Below are 21,539 nucleotides of genomic sequence, written 5' to 3' on the forward strand. Positions count from 1 at the left end.
GAGCTTAGTCGGTCTGATGCATGGAGAATATTGTTGCAGGAGAAAAAACATAAGAATGGATATTCAACAGAATATTCTATTTCCTGAGTGCCGAATACATTCTCTGTCTCTCTCTTTGAGGGACTCCATTACATTATATAGCTCTCTCATTCTTATCTGAACCTTACACTTGTTGATCATCTAAGCCCCCACTTGAGTACCTATCCTATCAGACACCTTTATCACTCCCTTGTGAGTTGCAGTAGCCAAGGTAGTACTGTTCAGGGGTCTTTTCCTCATTAATGCGGCCAAGAGGGTGGTTGTGACACATTTAATGTGGTGGTAGCAGTTTTCCATGAGATATTTTGGGTTTTATTCTTTTTTATATGCTTGGAGGATGAGCTGCAGTGGTTGGGGCGAGCTCTTGGTCTGGACTTCGTAGTGTCCGAGGAGGTGTTACTCCTCGGACAGGTTTCTTTTACCGCAGTTGGGCTTGAATAATGTTTTGGCTATGACTTCTTCTCGGACACGATGCTTCTCGGACGGGCCCGTATTTAACTAGCCCATTATTTTGGGCCTGGCCCCACAAAAATTATTTAATACTATGTTTTTAGTCTTCATGTTTTTCAAAGAGAGATATTCTCGTTTTTTTAAAATTCATTTTTAAACTTTAAATATTTTGTTTGAATTTTTTTTTTCCTACACTGTCGTCCATATGTAATCCTACCATGATTATTTTTTTTCAGGTAGGATTTAGGAATTTCGGTCATTCTTTTGTTTACTTTATTTAATATTTTATATACTATTACATGGTGGAATTTATATATTATTTAACTTTTATCTACGAGTTTTTTATTTTTTTTATATATTTGGTCTTTCTCTCTTTTTGTTTTGTTTTATATGTTAATGAAGATATCCAGAACTCGCCAAATACTTAAATATTTCACCAAATGTGTGTGGTCTCTCACTAACATACTCCAAGTAATCATTGAAAAGAACCCTTTAAGTTGCATTTTTGAAAATTTAAATTTGAATTTTAAAGCGATAGATTCAAATACCTTAATTTCAAATCCATAAATATTGAAGTATGTCATATGGATATTCTAAAACTATATAGGTTTATGGATATTCTACCAGCCTGCATTTTCGACCCGAAAGGAATTGAAAATGAAACAAGAATTTGTGTTCACTATCTATGGAGTGGAATGTACACCTAGTTTTCCTGGGATTGTAGTTCAATCGGTTAGAGCACCGCCCTGTCAAGGCGGAAGCTACGGGTTCGAGCCCCGTTAGTCCCGACCTAGGATCCGATGAATCGATCAATTCATCTCTTAATGTAATATTTGACTCACAAAGTGTTTTTGCCCTAACTGGTTGATCATTGATAATACCACTGTAACTTTTGAAGTTTCACACAAGATGAGGAACAAAAGAATGAGGAAGAGAGGGCAGGTGGCAATTAAGCTGGACATTAGCAAATTACGACCTTGTAGAACAAGAATTTCTTCAGTAAATTATGCTCAAATTAGGAATTGATGACTGATGGGTGCGCTTAGCCATGGAAACAGTCCATACTACATCATATTCAGTGCTTATAAATGGTGAACCAAAGGGATACATCACCCCATACATAGGTATAAAGTAGGCTGTCCACTCTCACCATACCTTTTTTATTGTGTGCAGAGGGTCTCTTCTTTGATCAGAAAGGTAGAAGAGTTACGACAGTTACATTGAATTTTATCTTGCACAAATGGGGTTTGTATATCTCACCTCTTATTTGCAGATGACAACTTTATTTTATGCTAATCTACAGTGGAAGAAGGTGTTGGCCTTTTAGAGATTCTAGGGCATTATGAAGCAGCATCAGGTTAGGCCATCAATAAACAGAAGACTTGCATCTTTTTTAGTTGAAATACAAGACAAGTTTTGGAAACAGATATCCAAGGCCTACTGAGGGCTAGGGTTATGGAGGATTGTGAGACTTATCTTAGGTTACCTGTGGTTGGTGGTAAATCAAAGATTAACACCTTTAAAGATTTACAGGAAAGGATAATCAAAAGAGTTATGGGTTGGAAGGAAAAATTTATTTCAAAAGCAGGTAGAGAGATTCTCATCAAAACAATTGCTCAAGCCATACCAACTTACTCTATAGGCATTTTCAAAATCTCAAAAGCCTTATGTGATACCATTAATTCTACACTGGCAAAATACTGGTGGGGTCAAACAAAAGATGAGAAGAAAATTAACTAGATAACTGGAAAAAGTTGTGCAACCCAGAGGATAAAGGAGGTATGCGGTTTAGGGATATACAAGCCTTTAACTTAGCTTTGCTAGCAAAACAAAGCTTGGAGGTGGATCCATAATAACCACTCCTTATTTTATTGGGTCTACAAGGCTAGATACTTTCCTAATTGTTCGTTCATGGATGCTGTATTGGGGAATAACCCATCCTACACATGATCGAGTATACTAGCTGCAAGGGACATAATCCATGAAGGGGCACAGTGGAGGGTGGGTGATGGTCAATCCATTGAGGTGTCCACCCACATGTGATTGTCTCATAAGCCGATCTTCCTAGGAGAGCAACGACAAAACTTGATGGTGAAGAACCTGATAGATGCTAATACTTTACAATGGGATAGGGATAAAATTTTCAACCTGTTTGCACAAAGGAAACGTATGGAAATTTTGTCTATCGCTTTGCAAAGTAATCTAAATTGGGATGTATTGATTTAGAAAGAAAACAACTCCTAAACTTTCTTAGGCAAGTCTACATATCAAGTGGCCATCAGGTTGAAGGAACAAACTCCAATTGAACATTCCATAGCTAGCAGGGTTCGGACTTACTGGAAGAAAATCTGGAAGCTGAATGTGCCCCTAAAGGTTAGGAATTTTATCTAGCAAGCTTGCTCCAATATTCTGCCTACTAGGGAAAGTTTACCCTGAAGAAGGGTGAAGGTGGATGTTCACTGTGAGCTGTGTTGCTAGCAACTTGAATCTGCAAAACACTTGCTGTGAGAGTGCCCCTTTGCGAGAAATGTGTGGGCTTTATGTTCAGGAAAAATCCAAAAATGCTTGAATGAAGCCACTGATTTTTTTTTTTTCTTGTTTCAAATGCTGGTACAAAGATTATCTACACTTGAACTAGAGAAGTGGGCAGTGGTATCCTGGGGGATTTGGAATGCACATAATAAGGTGTATTTTGAGAGAGTTCAAGCCCACCCCAAATCCATTCTGGATGGGGCTATTGGATTCCTGCATGAATACTAGAACCTTATGGCTGCACAAAGGAACTCTTGATAAACATCCAGATTTATGCAATTGGTGTATCGGGCACTACATCTATCTTGAAGTGCAGCGTGTTTCTGCTGGTTCTTTTGCCCCCCGCATTGGAACTTATCTTGCACTTTATTCGTTAGTTTGCAGCATGTTGCACTTTATTTATTTGTCTCTCCCCTGAAACATCCCAAGGTCTTTACTTACTTGCATACAATTATATTAATAATATCTCTATCTTTTATCTCAAAAAAAAAAAAAAAAGTTATTTCAAATTCAAGGATTTTAAGATTTAAAATATCCAAACAAAATATTAAATTTTAATCACCTAAATTTAAATCCATATACTCAAATCCTACTATCCAAACACACCACTGCCTCCCAAGTTCTTTCAAACTCATTTAGTTGTTCGATATCAGACAACAAACACTAATAGATTTGATGTCAACAAACTCCTCGCTACGTTGGCCATTGATTTAAATTTAAAAAGTAGAGATTCGGTCTATCACGTATCCTACCGCAGGGCTGGCCCCAGAAACATCTTTCGTTCTCTATGTATTTTGCTGAAAAGAAAGGTTTTATTGAAAGCAACTAAGAAAGAAACAAGGCCACAAAGTTCAAACAAAAACGCAAAAACTGACCTCAACAATCCTTAGAATGTCACCAAATGGCAGTTGCACAAGTCAAAGAAACATGCTCCTATTTTTTTTTTTTTGATGGGTAAAGAAACCTCTTGTTGTTTATCACATCTTCACATGCATTAATATGGAAAAATAATAGGTTATTATTGGGTATTCTGAGAATATACTCCTTCTGTCTCATATAGAAATGAGTCTCATCTACTAGAATCCACTCTCATGTAAGAGAAATAGAGTATACTCTCGGACTATTTAATAAATCTCCTTTCAATTGGGCCTAATTACTCCCAACTTTACAGTTTATATAAGGCCAAAATGGCCCATTAGCATTAATTTTTGAAATATTTAGCAACAGAGCACTGTTTCGAAATAATTAGGGAAATACCACTTTTTCTGGTACTCGAGCTTGGTGAGCTCGAGTACCATGTTTTTTTAATACACCGTCGCCCCATATTCAAGGAGCCCTATAGTGGCGTTTTTAAGCCCTATAGTGACGTTTTCGGGCTCTATAGCGGCGTTTTTAAGCCCCATACCAGGTTCAAGGGGCCCTATAGTGACGTTTTCGGGCCCTATAGCGGCATTTTCCTGCAAAATTTTTTATAAGTCCCATAACAGGTTCAAGGGGACCTATAGTGGCGTTTTTAAGCCCTATAGTGACGTTTTTGGGCCCTATAGCGGCGTTTTCCTGCAAAATTTTTTATAAGTCCCCATACTAGGTTCAAGTGGTCCTATAGTGGCATTTTTAAGCCCTATAGTGACGTTTTCGGGCCCTATAGCGGCGTTTTTTTTTTTGAGAAGATGTTTGACTAATGAAAAGATGGTACTCGAGCTCACCATGCTCGAGTACCACAAAAAGTGGTAGATCCCAAATTATTTCCGAAACAGTGCTCTGTTGCTAAAAATTTCAAAAAAACATGGTATTGGGCCATTTTGGCCTTTATATTCACACCGTCAGGGGCCCATATACCAGGAAATTGGGGTCTTGATTGATTCATCTTGCTGAAGATTTTGTGGAACCTTCTAATAATGGGTTATAATTTAATTTTTTAACCTGTTTCAGTTTATTTTATTAATGTATCATTTTTAAATTTAATGTAAAAATATCTATACAATGTTTTTTTTTTTGAGAAACAAACACACACACAGGGGAGAGGAAAAGGGGTTTTAACACAAAGACACCACAACTCCGCTCAAAAGCCATGATAATATATAATTTTATTTTTTTAAATTTTTATTTTTTATTTTTTGAGAATCATGATAATATATAATGTTAATTAGGCACATGCACTTGACAATATAATAATAATGCTAGTCCTGTAATATAGTAAGTTGAACAATTGGAAAGAAATAATAAATGACAGAGTGCGAAATTAGGAGTATAATTTCATTGTAATTTGTGTGTATTTTTTGTCCACCACCTATTATTTTGTCCTTGACCCTGTTTGTCGACCTGCCACCCTCAGAAGTAACTTGTAAACCGGCTATTCCATCACTGAATGTTCCAAACTAATATAGTCCAATTAATATTATTAATATTATGTCCAACACTTGTTTATACCAGAAAAATAATCTTAAGAACAAAATATAGTTGGTTATATACTTATATTATAATAATTTATTAGCCTAAATCCACCTGTATTGTTAGAAACAATGACAAATGCTAACTTATTAGTCATAGCATGTGTTAGTTTAGTAATATTGAGAGCATGAATTTAAATGATTTAAAAATTTCATGATCTTAATTAATATTTTTAAAAATTTACAGTTTAATTAGAAACCACCCCAACATTGTAAAGTAATTATATAATTCACCAAAATATTTAATAGAAGGTTTACTTGGCACAATGAGAATCTAATCATTTGGCATAGAGAGAATATAACCGCTTGGCGAAACAACCACGACTTCTAGGACGCAATTTTTATTATATAGTTCTACCATACTAGTTGCTAAACAGTAAAATGCACAAGAAAGCTCGACAAAAAAATTATATATGATACATGTTTAGTATAAATTAATAAATAAAAAAGTCAATATAGAATTTGCTAAAACTTTTTATATATATAAAAAAAAAATTCACCTAGTTTAATAAGAATTTACTTAAAAATTGCAAACAAATAAATTAGAATTATTTTTAGTGTTGAGTGCTTTATCGAAAAAGATGGTGTGTTCTAATTAGTTTAAATTAACATTTTTTGCACTATTTTGTCCCTCTAAAATTCAAATTAAAAAATACATATTAGATGATAACATGAAAAAAGAACGAGGTTTAAAAGGCTTGTGCAATTACGTTAGGAAAAGTTTTCCATCTTATAGTTTAAAACTAGTCACCAAACCACAAAATGCATGGGAAATTTTGACAGAAAATCTTTATTTATAATTATTTTTAACTAAAAGTTCAAAGTTGAAAATTTGTAGGAAAAAAAAAAGCTTACTTCATTTAATTAGAATTTTTTTTAACATCAAACTTAATTTAAACTGGATTTATTTAGTATTGGGATGCTTTGTCAATAAATGACAATAACGTTTTTTTTTTTAATAGAAGATAGAAATTGCATGATCCAAGACCTACTGTAACTTTTTGATTATTATAAAAGACAATAAGTTCTAAACTTTTTTTTTTTTTTTGAGATAAAAGATAGAAGTATCTATTAATATGTAAGCAAAAGAAGAAGAAACAGTATTACAGAGAGTTATAGGCGTTGGCTCTTGTGACAACGTACAACCAAGCCCCAAGCCTATTACATATCTCCCTAACCCCATGTAGGGGAAACAATCTAAAGCTATACGAAAACACAGTCCCACCCACTACACTTTGGAGAATGACTCAAGAGGCTAGTGTGGTGTATCTCAAGAGGTGTTTTGAGCTGCTGCAAGACGCTGGTAGTCCTCCAGTAGTCCAGTGGCATGATCCATAATTGTCCGTGGCTGTGTCTGAACCTTCTCAAAATAGTATTTATTCCGAGCATTCCAGATTGCCCATGACGTCGTGGCCCACCGTTCAAGCTCCGTCTTTGTTAGCTTATCCTTCAGCGTTCGAAATAAGTGAAAGAAGTCATGCACCTGGTTGCTACATTTCTGCACCCTTCCTTTCGATATTGCCCACACGTTTCATGCCATTAGACATTCCCATAGTAAGTGAGAGTTCGATTCAGGCTGTTGACAACAAATGTCGCATCTCGAGTCCACCTTCACCCTCCGGCGGTGCAGATTTTCCTTAGTGGGGAGAATGTTTGAACACGCTCTCCAAATAAAATTCCTGACTGTCGGTGGTACCTTTAGGGCCCAAATTGTCTTCCACACCTTACCATCCATACGAGCATCCGAGTGTTCAGCACCATCTTGATTATGAGGTGGTGTAAAAACTTGTGCTCTCACTCTCTAAATAGAAACTGAACCTTTATTGCTTGAAGAGTAAATGAATACAAGTGTTCATACATACAAGCTCTGCTCCTATATATACAGAATTTAATCTGAAGCAAGCTAAGAAACTGAAAAAATAACTAACTTCCTAAAAGGTGGGAAAATCTGTTACAACTAAATTCCAGCTCATTTACACGTGACTAATCACCTTCCTAATACCCTCTCATACGTGGCATCATCTCCTGCATTGAGTGGAGAACTTGATTCAATCTGGACCATCAAATCTTCCTTTGCCAAATCAGAGTTCTCAGCAACTGTTTGATCAATGCCTTTGTAATCTTGAAGCTGTGAGCTGCTTTGATTAGCAAAATGGACTTCACCTTGATGCAAAGGAGCACTCTGCATTGCCATTTTAACACTCCACCTCAAGAGCAAAGCTCTTGCTTCTTGATTATGCTTTGTGTAATCTGGATATTGAATTTCGTGAGCAAAGATATTGATGACTTCCAGCCTTGCTAGTAGTCTAGAAAAATTTTCAACTCCAAGTGCTTTAGTGAAGATGTCTGCCAACTAATACCTTGATGGTACCATCCAAAACTTTGTTTCTAACTATGTGGCAGTCTACTTCTATGTGCTTTGGTCTTTCATGAAAAACAGGATTTGCAGAGATGTGTATAGTTACCTGGTTGTCACAGTACATCGGCACTAGTCTTTCATGTAGAATGTGCAAATCTCTCAACAAGTAAAGAAACCAAGTTACCTCACAAGTGGTTGTGGCCATGGATCTATATTCTGCTTTAGCAGAAGATCTTGGCACTATGTCTTGCTTTTTAGACGTCCAAGAAATTAAGGAATCCCCTTGCTTTTTAGACTTCCTTGTATCAGGGCAGCCTACCTAGTCTACATCACAAAAGGCCCTCAGTTGCAAGTCTAATTCAATAGGGAAGAATACCCCTTCCCCTGGTGTGCCTTTGATGTATTGCAGGATTCTAGTGGCTGCCTTCATGTGTGGCACTCTAGGTTGAGCTAGAAACTAAGTAAGTCTATGGACTGCATAGGTTATATCAGGTCTACTCAGAGTCAAGTACATCAGTTTCCCTATTAATCTTCTATATTGTCCTGCATCTTTAAGTAATTCCCCATCATCCTTAGACAACTTCAATTGTTGCTCCATTGGTGCCTTGACAGGTTTACAACCAAGCATCCCTGCCTATTTTAAAACCTCAAGAGCATACTTTCTTTGATTGATGCTAATACCTTTAGCACTTCTTGCAATCTCCAAACCTAAAAAGTACTTGAGGGAACCAAGATCTTTGATTCCAAATTTTTGGTCTAACAAGGACTTTAACTTTGCAACACAGGTTGGGTCATTTCTTCTGATTATCATATCATCTACATAAACCAATAGTGCAGTAAAGGAAGAACCATCAGTATGAACAAATAAAGAGTGATCTGCCTGAGACTGTTTGAAACCAAGCTGCAAAATAGTGGTAGAAAGCTTGGCATTCCATTGCCTAGAAGCTTGTTTAAGACCATATAAGGACTTAACCAATTTGCATACCAAAGGAGTGGAACTAGAAGATTCCCCCTTACTGTGAAAACTAGGAGGCAAGTCCATGTACACCTCTTCCTCAAGATCACCATGGAGAAAGGCATTATTTATGTCTAGTTGGTGCAAAGTCCACCCTTTTGCTAATGCAAGAGCTATCAAAACCCTCACAGATACTATCTTGGCAATAGGACTAAAAGTCTCCAAGAAGTCAATACCTTCCCTTTGGGTGTATCCTTTGGCAACCAACCTTGCTTTGTACCTTTCCATAGCCCTATTAGGATTTAACTTCACTCTATAGACCCATTTACACCCAATAGGTCTTTTTCCTCGTGGCAAAGGGGTAAGCACCCAAGTGTGAGTCTGTTCTAAGGCTTGAATCTCTTTATCCATAGCCTCCCTCCAAAGAGGATCTTGAACAGCTTGATGGAAGTATTGGGGTGCTTAATGATCATGACTGACAATCATAAGATAGGACTGATATTTAGGATCCAAATAATAGTAGGTCAAACAATCAACAATGTCATAAGGTGTCCCTGAAGCATGAGAAGTAGCAATTGAAGGTGATATGGTGGTTGAATTGCAAGCATTGTCTTGTAAGTAGATTGGAGATTTGTGAGTTCTGGTGGACTTTCTGGGGGTGGAGGATCTTCATTGATGATATTAGGAACAGAAACAGAAGTATGAAGGGAATTAGATGTGTCAATAGGCAAACAAGTAGGACTAGGACTGGTTGAAGGAGTTGAAAAAGAGGAAGAAGGTTGAATCAAAGAATTGCAAGGATGAGGAGACTCAATTGGAGCATCTGGAATGCTAATAGGAGTAACAAAAGGATCTATAACAGCATTAGAAACAGAAGCATCAACCTCAGTAACAAAAGGATCAGAAAAATCTTTTACATCAGTGGCAAAAGGAAAAATATTTTCATGAAAATGGACATCCCTGGAAACAAACACAGTTTTGGTGGATAGATTCATTACCTTGTAACCTTTAACTCCAAAGGATAACCCAAGAAGACACACTTAGTTGCTCTTGGATCAAATTTAGTCCTATTATGAGAAATAGTGGAAGCATAGCAAAGACAACCAAAAATCCTTAAATGATTATAAGTTGGAACTTGACCAAAAAGAACTTCAAAAGGAGTTTTATAACCTAAAACAGAAGATAGTGTTCTATTAATCAAGTAAGTAGCAGTAAGAATGCAATGCCCCCACATATGTAAAGACAAGTTGGATTGAAATCTAAGTGCTCTTGCTACATTTAAGAGATGTTGATGTTTTCTCTCAACTATGGCATTTTGTTGAGGTGTTTCAATACAACTTAATTGATGCAAGATACCCTTTTGAGAAAAAAATGTAGACATGATGAATTCAATCCCATTATCTATTCTAATGCACTTAACCTTTCTTGAAAATTGTGTTTCTACCATATTACAGAATTGTTCCAAGATGGCTTGAGTTTGGGATTTATGTTTAAGTAGATAAACCCAAGTGCATCTTAAATAGTCATCTACAATAGATAGGAAAAATTTGTAACCATCAACAGTAGAGACTAAAAAGGGTCCCGGGATTTATATTTAAGTAGATAAACCCAAGTGCATCTTAAACAGTCATCTACAATAGATAGGAAAAATTTGCAACCATCAACAGTAGAGACTAAAAAGGGTCCCCATAAGCATGGTTGTCAAAATCGTGATCCGGATCGTAAAATCGCACGATTTTACGATCCCACCTCACCAAAAAGTTTAAAATCGTAGCAGGATCGCAAAAATGGTAGGATCGTATGTAGGATCGTGTCGGATCGCATAGGATCGTATGGGATCCTACCGATCCTACCATTTGGCTTGATTTTTTTTTTTTTTTTTTTTAAGTGGGATTCATTTGGGTAAGATAATCCACCTAAACCCACAAGCCTCATAAGCCCAATACTGAATTAAAGTCCCAAATTTACCCCTATGTCTACATAAAATCTCAAAAAAAACCTATAGTACTTAAGTTTAACGTTTTCAAAAACAAAACCTAAAATATTTAGATGATGAAATGGGATATGACAATGACAGTGATTAGATTAGAAGAATCTTAGAATGAGAATTCTCTTTTGGATTTCATATTTGTAATTAGTTAGTTTACCTTAGATTGAAAATTCTCTTTTGGATTACATATTGTAAATTTGTAGTTAGCTAGTGTTTATACGCTAACTAGCCTAACTTATTTTGGATTTGGAACTTAGAATTTGGAAAACATTTTCCATATGTGTAGATAATATTTTGGTACTTAGTTGCTAATTAAACATGTACTGAACTTTTTAGATACATTATGTCAAAAGTTAAATATATTTTGTTTCGTTAGAATGACATAAGAACGATGTAGTGTGTGCAAATTACATTTTATGATGCAAAATTTTTTTTTTTAATGGATGGATTCATATTTTAAGTGATTATATAACATACAAAGTCACTATCAATAGATTTTTTGCTTAAAATTTGAAAATAGGTAGGATCATACGATCCACGATCCGACCCTACGATCTACGATCCTACCTACCTCCCACGATCTTACGTAGAATCCTGATTTTGACAACCTTGCCCATAAGTCACAATGAATCAAATCAAAAAAATGACTTGAAATATGAGAACTAGAAGTGAAATGTAACCTCTTTGGTTTGGCTAAAGGACAGATTTCACAATCAATCATCTTATTAACATTGTAAAGTGGTGCATTATTATGTTTCAACAATGCCAATTTAGCATTTGATAAATGTCCTAATCTGAAATGCCAAATGTGTTGCTGAACATGAACATTATTGACTGCATGAGCATTATTTATAGAATGAAAAGCAGTAAAATAGTTTGATGAGGTTGAGATGCTCTCTTCTAGCAAATACAAGCCTTTGTACTCCTTACCCAGACCAATTGTGCTCCAATGAGCTAGGTCCTAGATGAAGCAAAGAGTTCCAAAGAATATGAGACAACAAGAAATGGACTTAGCCAATTGACTGACAGAAAGAAGATTAAAAGTGAAGGAAGCAACACACAAAACATTGTGAAGAACAAGTTTTGCTAATATTTGAATAGTTCCTATATATGTAACTAAGACTATTTCTCCATTTGGAAGAGTGACAATAATATAGTCGTAATAGAAATGAAACAAGACACAAAATGCACCATGTGATTTGTGGCTCCTGTATCAATGACCTAATAAGATCCATTAAAGGTAGTCCTATCTATTGTTCTAGTAGAGAAAATGGAATGCTGAAAAGTAGGACTAAAGAACATATTGGAATGATCACCCGACATGAGAGCAGGATTGAAAGTGGGATTGGTAGTGACCTGTGACTGTGAAGAGATACCTACCAGTCCAGAACCTTCACCAGAGACTCCTTCCACATTAGTAGCCATACAAGAAATGCTTGCATTTGCAACATGATGTGTATCACCAAGAGTAGTCCCTATGCCAGTAGTTCCTGAGTTGAGAAAGGCCAATTGTAAGGTTGAATTTAATCAACCATGTGTTGGTTTTATTCCATGACAAATTTGCTTGTAATACAGCACTTAGAAACCCTGTATTTAGGTGGGAATCATGTAAGGGTAGTGTGTGAGAAAGTGTGAAGAAATGCTCAAGACTGTGCAGTGAAGCAGGGACTCGTGGCTTGATCTCACGGGAGGCTCGCGGCTTGCAAGCTGCCAAAAGTTGCACACGTGCAGAGCATGTAGGGGAACTGAACAGTCATGCCACCTGGAGCACTACAAGACAAAAATCCAAACTGGCCATTAAGTTAGCTCGCGGCTTGAACTCGCGACTCAGTCAAGTCGCCAGGTCAAGTCGCCAGCCAGCCCTGTTTTTGGAAAAACTGACTCTTCGCATTCCATTCTCACACCAGTATAAATACCCCTCATTCCCACAAAATATGTGTGGCTATTCAGAAAGAAAAACCCTAAGAGAGGTTTCTTCAAAACACCCACCCAATTAGAGAGAGCTACTCATTCTTAGAGAGAAACCTTTGTAGTCTCTTCTCATTCCCTCTCTCATTGTCATACCTATTGAGAGGAGATTTCTATCCAAACACTACCCACACCAATTTAGAGTGTTGAGTGTTTTTGGAGCTTTGGGAAGCATTGGAAGATGCCAAGGATGACGGATGCTACGGTCTAGTAGCGGAATCCGGTAAGCTAGAAAAGAAAAAGGTTCGGCGCAACCTCGTTGGAGCAAGAAGCTTGGAGAGCTTAGGTACATCGGGTAGATTAGGCTTGGAGGGTCTATTGCTGTTCATGTATCCCAACTACATTTTCTAGTGGATTATTGACCGCTTAGAGGGCGGTAGAGAGGTTTTATGCCGAGAGCTTCGGTTTCCTCTTCGATAACACATCGTGTGTTGTCCTTGTGTTTGCATCTCTCTTCCCTTTATCTTTGTCTTTTATTTTCTGCTGTGGATGTGATTTTAATTGGCATAGATTGTTTACCAATTCTATATTATAGCTTATGTTCATTTTCCGTACACTAGTTGTTTGACATAAAGCTTGAATTGGTTAATTTGTAAATTGGGGGTGTAAACGTTCAAGGGTGTTTATACACATATTTGAACTTTCACCAACTATTTCTCACATTATGCTTTAGAAATAGGGCACTAATTTCCAGTGACCAAAGCACCATCTTCAGGATTGAAAGAAGCTTGATTTGCATTGGCTATTGACTTGCCTTTGGGCTTGTAACCAATTGGATAGTCATGCAATTAGTAGCATTTTTCAGTTGTGTGCCTTGGCATATTACAGTGAGTGTAGAAAGGTCTTTCCTTTTTGCCGTTCCCTTTAGAGTTTCCCATGGAATTGGCATACATTGCCATTGTATCAGACTAAGAAGAACCAGAACCTCCATGTCCAATATTCTTGTGAGATTCCTCTTGTAAAACCAGTGAATAGACTTTACTCATTGAGGGAAAAAGATCTAACAGAAGAATCTGACTTTGAACAGTGTCAAAACTCTCATTCAATCCCATCAAAAACCTCATAACATATGCCTTATTATGAGAATTACTCAAAATCTTCATAGCTCCATAAGAACATTTTGGCATTGGTTCATAATTCAGCAATTGATCCCACAATTGCTTAAATTTGGCATAATACTTAGTCACAGACATCTGATTTTGACAAATTTAAGAAATTTCACTTTGTAAATTGTAGATTTTAGGTCCATTTCCTTGTGAGAACACATTCTGGAGCTCAATCCACATCTCCCTTGCTGTTTCACAGTACATAATGTTGCTTAAGACATCCACATGCATGGAATTGATCAACCATGAAAGCACCATAGTGTTGTAGCTCTCCCAATCTTCATACAAAGGTGAATCAAGATCTGGCTTTGTAATTTTCCCATTCACAAAACCAATCTTCTTCTTTGCAATGAGAGCAAGTACCATTGGTTTGGGCCAGGATTGGTAATTCTTCATTCCTAACAGATGTTGAGTAACAAGAATGTTCCTTGGATTCTCATTGGAATTTAGGAAATAGGGATTAGGATTAGTAGAGGTAGAATCATATGGTGAATTCGAGTTTGTGTGTGTCGATTGATTGTTGACAGGATCAGGGGATGTGTGTGTGGATTGATTGTTTGCTTCAGTGGATGCCATTGAAGGACCTTCAAGCTCTAATGCCATGTAAAAACTTGTGCTCTCACTCTCTAAATAGAAACTGAACCTTTATTGATTGAAGAGTAAAAGAATACAAGTGTTCATACATACAAGCTCTGCTCCTATATATACAGAATCTGAAGCAAGCTAAGAAACTGAAAAAATAACTAACTTCTTAAAAGGTGGGAAAATCTATTACAAAGTAATTCCAGCTCATTTACTCGTGTCTAATTAACTTCCTAATACCCTCTCATACGTGGCATCATCTCCTACATTGAGTGGAGAACTTGATCATATTGAGGCATTGATTCAATCAGAACTATCAAATCTTCCATTGCCAAATTAGAGTCCTTAGCAACTGTTTGATCAATGCCTTTGTCACCTTGAAGTTGTGAGCTGCTTTGATTAGCAAAATGGACTTCACCTTGATGCAGAGGATCACTCTGCATTGCCATTTTAACAGGTGGAGAGCAACTTGGTGAGCCGTTTTAATTGAGAACCTCCTTGCTCTGTTTTCCTTCCACACTAACTTGTCCCTTCTGTGTGTTGCATTCAAAGGTATGACCAAAATCTCGCACCAAGTGCTGGGTGAAGGATTTGAATCATGGATATTTTCGTTGAAATACCAGAAGTTTTTAACTAATTAAATTACAAACCTTTGGCAATTTCTAATTCATTTAAAGTAATATGTTTTCTTTTTTCTTTTTAAAGTAATATGTTTTCTTTTTTCTTTTTAAAGTAACATAGTTTAATATGAAAAGCTCTACTATCTGATTCTTTTTTCTTTTTCTTTTTCTTTTTTTTTAAAAAAAAAGTCTAAGTAAAACCTTAATTTTGGTGGCAACCTTTGAAATTTGTTAAATGTAAATTTAGATTTGATTTCATCAAATAATTTCAAAATTGTAGTTTGATGTTAATAAATATGCAAATTATTGTAAGGTCCCGTATATGATATTGTAAATCTAAAAGCTAAATTAATTTTTTATTTATTTATGATGAACGTTTAATTAATAGTAATTTAATAAATAAAAAGTAAATCAGAAATTTTAGAGAAAAGAACTTTTCAAATTTAATTATAATTTATTAAAAGAATATAAAACCTAATTTAGTTCGAATTTGATTAGTGCTGAGTTCTTTCATCCAAATTAAAAAGATAATATGTTCTAATTAGTTTACACTTACATTAACCTGTCTAATGTGGTAAGATTCTAATGGAGAGCATAAATATAACAGAATTTATAGATGTCCTAATAGGATTCTAACCCCATTAAATATATATATATATATATATATTATAATAATGATAAGCAAAACTGTAAGGCCTCAATAATTTATGTGACAAAATATTAGTCATTCAATCAAGTTTGTGTTCAAAGATAGCCTAGCTACCCATCAATGGTGGATGAGGTTTCACTCATTAACCCCCATGGGCGTGGGGTTTGCTACTCCAAAGTCCAAACCAAAAACAGCCATCCTGGCTCTACTTAGGATTTTCACACAAATTCAATTGATTTAATGCCCCACTTGTTGAAAAGCATGCATTACTATGCAGGCCTGTAGTAAATTATTAGGAGATTATCGTAAAAAACTGGTTTTTAGGTTTTTATATACTAACGTGTTACCCTTAATCACAATTATGGAAAGCATATCAATTATATGCATTAATTTGATAAGTGAGAGCATGAATAATTAGACTTACTAAGGAATTATGTTGCCAGTGGAATACTGGCATCTGTCAGAACAATTCCACGCCCTGTGCTCCAAATCTCACACCCAGTATGGGCCTTCTATATCTATTATAGATGCATAGGCAACACGAACAATGTCTCAAGCACTTGGCCTCACAATCCTTAAGGGTCAGGTTGTCACCTTCATTAAACTTCAATCCTTAGGTCAAGTGGAAAATTTAAATGGCAGATAGCAATTCACAAGTATAAAGATTTCCAACGTTGGATCTACTACTAATGCTGTGTGGAATGTAGATTGAAGTGCACTTCATATTAAATATTTACTTATTCTTTTTTTACCTAAAATGTTATGATTTTATTTTAAAAACCTTTTTTTATTTAGTTATTGTAGGGGGTGGGTTTGAGCGCTCCTTCTATTGGACGAAAGGTCTCAAATCCAACTGGCCTAATACAATAAATTTTTAGAAAATGGGCTTAAGAACTAGGTCTTAGTCTGAACCACAATCACTAGACACGGTTAGGTGCGGGCTGACCAATAAGGAATTGGGTTCAAGCATGGAATGTTATCCCCGGGCATTTCGTCCGAGGAACTTAGTGTTCTTCTTTTTCTCTTTCAATACTAGGTTACAGCGGTTTTCGAGACCATGCAGACTGCTACAGTTTTCTCCTTTTTCTCTCCTCCTGCTCTTTTTCCACGATATCTCATTTTTGGAGGGTCTCTCACATTATATACTTCTTTCCAGTCGATCTTCACCCTCCACCTGTTGATTGTGCAGGTCATTACTCTAGTACTCGTCCCATCAGCCACCTTTCCAAACCCTCTGTGAGTTGTGGCAACCAAGGCCGCACTGTTCAGGGGTCATTTCCTCATTAATGCGGCCAGAATGTTGGTTGGGCGCATTCAATGTGAAGGTGACTGCTTTTCTTTGAACTGCTCCTACACCATACCTTCGTGTGCGTCCTACTGTACTCGTCATTTCTTCGGGGAGCGCTCTAGGAGGCTGCCTTTGATGGCGTGCCGTTCTTTCCTTTTGGATTCTGGAATGCCGAGGACAGAATCGTCCTTGGAAACATCTCTAGGCCATTTGGACTTTCATTGTACGTCCTCAGACATTTTCCTCTCCTTGGCAGGGGCCTTGGGCCCAATACAAAGTGGACCGGGTTCGCTAAGTTCTTTGGCCCCACAATAGCCCCTCAAAATCCTGCTGTCTGGCTCCTCGGACAGAGAGGAGGGTTTTGGTGACATCAGGCCTCTACCATGGCTTGTCAAGTCCTATCCTCCATTAATGCTATAGTCTTTTCATTTGCCCGAGACACATTCCTAGTGCCTTGGTATATGAAGCGTGTCTTCATTAAATGCTGGCGGCTCTGCGCTCCCCACGTTCAATGATGCGATGGTGATCTAACGATGGAGATTTCCTCACCTTTATGGGCGGGAAAACCCGCACAGTTATTTTTAATGGGAGGTATAAATACTCATTTGAACGGACTTGTCTCTTTACCTTTGCACTTAAGAGTTCTTGTGCACATATCCTGAGTTCAGTCAAACTTCCAGCTAAACTCAAGTCTCTTTCCAGCACAAAAATCCTGTCCGAGGAGCTTTTCCTCATTTCTGTAAGTTTTCTTCTCTCTACAACTTGCGTTTTCTCTCTTCTAAGTTTATCTTTCTCTTGTTCCTCTTCTTCTTTCGTCATCCCCTGAGTCTCTTTAACGGTTTCTAGAGATGGGTAAATTAAAAAAGTTGGTTGAGACTGAAGAGGCGATGGAAAAATTCATCGCTGATTATAAGATACCCCCCAATGTAGGTTTGAGGTACTGTGAGGAAGGAGAATGACATTTTAGGAGAAAAGTGGGCGAGGTGGTGATTCCCTTTCTTGCCTTTATAGAAGGGGGTGTGAGAATCCCCATGGGGCCGGTAATGAGGGATTACCTTAGGCACTTCCGATTAGCTCCCACCCAGTGCGCTATTAATGTGTTTAGGATCCTGAGTTGTGTGGATGCCTTAAACGAGAAAATGGGGCTACGATTAACCCACCACGACGTAAACTGGTACTACAACCTCCAACTCCTGAAAGGCAAATCCTACTATATGAAGATGAGGGACGATAAGGTTCGGCTTATTCAGTGCCTCCCCGAGTCCAGCAAAGGGCTAAACAAGGACTTTCTCATTGTGTCTGGGGAGTGGCACGATGGCCTTCCTTGCCCAACGGTGGACGAGGAGCCAGGTGGGGTATCGAGAGAAGAAGAGGGATGATCTTTTTGCCATCATGATTTGCACGGTTTGGTTACTAATATGAACATGTCTTCCTTTTGCAGATCCATACGCCTTTCAACGACACTTCCATCTGACCAACAGGGAAGATTTGGAGACTATTCTCAGGGCGGTAGTTTTTGTAAACGAGGCGGACAACCAAGTCAAAGCCGCTTACAAGATCTTGGGGTACGATCCCATCCAGAGGTCATTCGCTGCCCCGAAGCACGTGATAAGGGCTAATGATCCTCGACTTCCGAAAATCACTGTAGTAGAGCACGGGTTTCTGATCCCCGAAGGATCTCCTGTTCCGGAGGGGATCCTGTTGGCCAGCTCTTCTTCGTCCCACCAAGCAGCGGAAGCCGAGAGTGATTCGGGTTTGCTCGAAGAAGGATTCAGTGTGTTTGACCAGGCTAGTCCGTCCGTAGATCCCGCTGGTGACTTGGGTGACCCTGACCTTTCCCAGATGGATCTCTTGTCAGCGGGGACATCTTCTTAGGCGGAGATGGGTCTTAAGAGAAAGTCCCAGACAAGCCTGTTTGGCCAAATTGAGGGCCAGCCAGGGAAGGAGGCACCAGGGAAGTCGCAATCCAAGCCTTCCCCTCCTCCGCCACAGCCTCAACCTGTTCAGACCAGGTTTTCCCCCGCCCGATCCCAGACACCACCTCCCTGGTCCAAACTTCCTGCTCCTGCCCAATCTACTCTACCTCCTCGGCCTAAGCCCATCGACCCAAAGAGGAAGAGGAATTCCAAGGGTAAAGAGCCAATGGATGGGAGGAAGTCTCGCACATCTCAAGAAGAGGGTGAAGTCCCTCGGCCTCAAAAGCAACTAAAAATTGGGCATTAAGGCCAAGGCAAAGAAGTCAATGCTCAATCCGTGCCTGAGGCTTGGCTTCCTGCCCCAATGCTCCACGGGGAGCCATTAATGGAAAATGCCTCCCTGCGGGACTTTCGAGGCGGCGAAGGCGCTTATGTGGCCGACGCATTGGTGAGGACCCTGCTCCTCTCAATTGACATGGAAGAGTTGAAGAATACGAGGAGGCAGGAGGTCTTCCTCAGCATAAAGAGGTACTTGGCCATGGTAAGGCTTTTGATACTTGTGATTCCGTCGATTTTTGCTCTTTAATTTCCTATTCATAGTGTGTTTGTTCCAATTGGCAGGCTGTCCAGGCCACTTATATGCTGGAGGATGAGGCTAAGAAGCAGAGCAGGTCCTTGGAGACTGAATGTAACAAACGCTTGGACGCTGCTCGGACCCTCAAGAACTCCAAGGCTGACCTCTCTAAGGCCAGGGAGGATCTGAAGGAGATGACCAGGGCCAGGGACAGCGCCGAATCAGGCCTCGCCGGCGCCCAAAAGCAAGTTGAAACCTAGACAAAATGCCTGCTTGAAACTGAAGATCAGCTGAGGATTGCTAAGGAGCAAATTGTTGATCTTAAGAAGAAGCTGGTTGACGCGGAAGAAGCCAAAAACGTTGCGGAAGGCTAGGGACGAGGCTCTAAGGGTCAAGACAGAGGCTGAATTTGCCAAGATGGAGGCCGAGCCCTCCAAGGAAAAAGCAAAGGAAGAGGCCTATGACGCGAGGGTGGCTGATACCCAGGCCATCCTCAAGGCTCAAATCCCTAGGGTATGCCAGCTCTACCGCTCCCAGGTCTGGAATGAAGCCCTCAAACAAGCTGGGGTGGAGGCTTCATCCAATTTATGGAAGGCGGAGAAGGTGTACTATCCTCTGGCCATCCGTGAAACCGCCCCCGCCAAACCAAGACGGTGAGTGCCCCAGAGGAGGTTGAGGTTGCCCGGCTTAAGGCTGCCCCGACTGTGTCCCTAAATTTTTACAAATCTTGAAGTAGCTAGTTTCCCCATGGGTTTGAGTCCGAGGACCATGCAAGACCTTGGTTCTGTTTAGTACTTAGATTTTCTTGGAGTAGCTAGTTTCCCCATAAGCTTGAGTCCAAGGATCATGCAAGACCTTGGTTCTATCTAGTACTTAGATTTTCTTGGAGTAGCTAGTTTCCCCATAGGTTTGACTTCGAGGACCATGCAAGACCTTGGTTCTGTCTAGCGCTTAGGCTCTCTTGGAGTGACTAGTTTTCCCATAGGTTTGAGTCTGAGGATCATGTAAGACCTTGGTTCTGTCTAGCACTTAGGCTCTCTTGCAGTAATTGGTTTCCCCATAGGCTTGAGTCCGAGGACCATGCAAGACCTTGGTTCTGTCTAGCACTTAGGCTCTCTTGGAGTGACTAGTTTCCCCATAGGTTTAAGTCCGAGGACCATGCAAGACCTTGGTTCTGTCTAGTACTTAGATTTTCTTGAAGTAGCTAGTTTCTCCATAGGCTTGAGTCTGAGGACCATGCAATACCTTAGTTCTGTCTAGCACTTAGGCTCTCTTGGAGTGACTAGTTTCCCCATAGGTTTGAGTCCAAGGACCATGCAAGACCTTGGTTCTGTCTAATACTTAGGCTCTCTTGGAGTGACTAGTTTCCTCATAGGCTTGAGTCCGAGGACCATGCAAGACCTTGGTTTTGTCTAGCACTTAGGCTCTCTTGGAGTGACTAGTTTCCCCATAGGTTTGAGTCCGAGGACCATGCAAGACCTTGGTTCTGTCTAGCACTTAGGCTCTCTTGGAGTGACTAGTTTCCTCATAGGCTTGAGTCTGAGGACCATGCAAGACCTTGGTTCTGTCTAGCACTTAAGCGGTTACCAGAATGCGAGGCATGTAATCATGATGGACTTAAAATTTTAACTAGATAAATTCTTTTATTAATAATAATACCTTCTTCGGTTATTTACATTTCATGGACGAGGTACAGTTTTTTCATCTAAGTCTTCTAGGTAGTATGCTCCTATCCCCGCAACTGAAGTAATGTGGTATGGCCCTTCCCAGTTAGGTCCAAGCTTTCCCCATGATGGGTTCTTGGCAGCACCCACAACTTTCCTCAGCACTAAGTCCCCTGGTGCTAGCGGTCTAAGCTTCACGTTGGCATCATATCCCTGTTTGAGCTTTTGGTGGTAATAGGCCAACTGGACCATTGCCTTTTCTCTTCGTTCATCGATCAGATCTAGGTTTTTCCCAAGTAGTTTTTCATTACTATCCAAGGTGAATGAGCTCGTCCTTAGTGTTGGGAAGTTTGCCTCTAGAGGGATAACAGTCTCGACCCCATAGGTCATGGCAAAA

General features: G+C 38.9%; 1 protein-coding gene and 1 non-coding gene across 2 annotated transcripts in view; one reads left to right on the forward strand and one right to left on the reverse strand.

Annotated features, from left to right (window-relative positions):
- LOC126725493 (G-type lectin S-receptor-like serine/threonine-protein kinase CES101) overlaps positions 1 to 21,539 on the reverse strand; it is a 45,775-nt gene that overhangs the window by 5,177 nt on the left and 19,059 nt on the right. The window lies entirely within an intron of this gene.
- Positions 1,204 to 1,277, forward strand: TRNAD-GUC (transfer RNA aspartic acid (anticodon GUC)). Its single transcript has one exon. It is a non-coding gene; the product is annotated as a tRNA-Asp (tRNA).

The sequence above is a fragment of the Quercus robur genome, chromosome 5, assembly GCF_932294415.1.
Source record: "Quercus robur chromosome 5, dhQueRobu3.1, whole genome shotgun sequence".
In the NCBI taxonomy this organism is placed as follows: Eukaryota; Viridiplantae; Streptophyta; class Magnoliopsida; order Fagales; family Fagaceae; genus Quercus; species Quercus robur.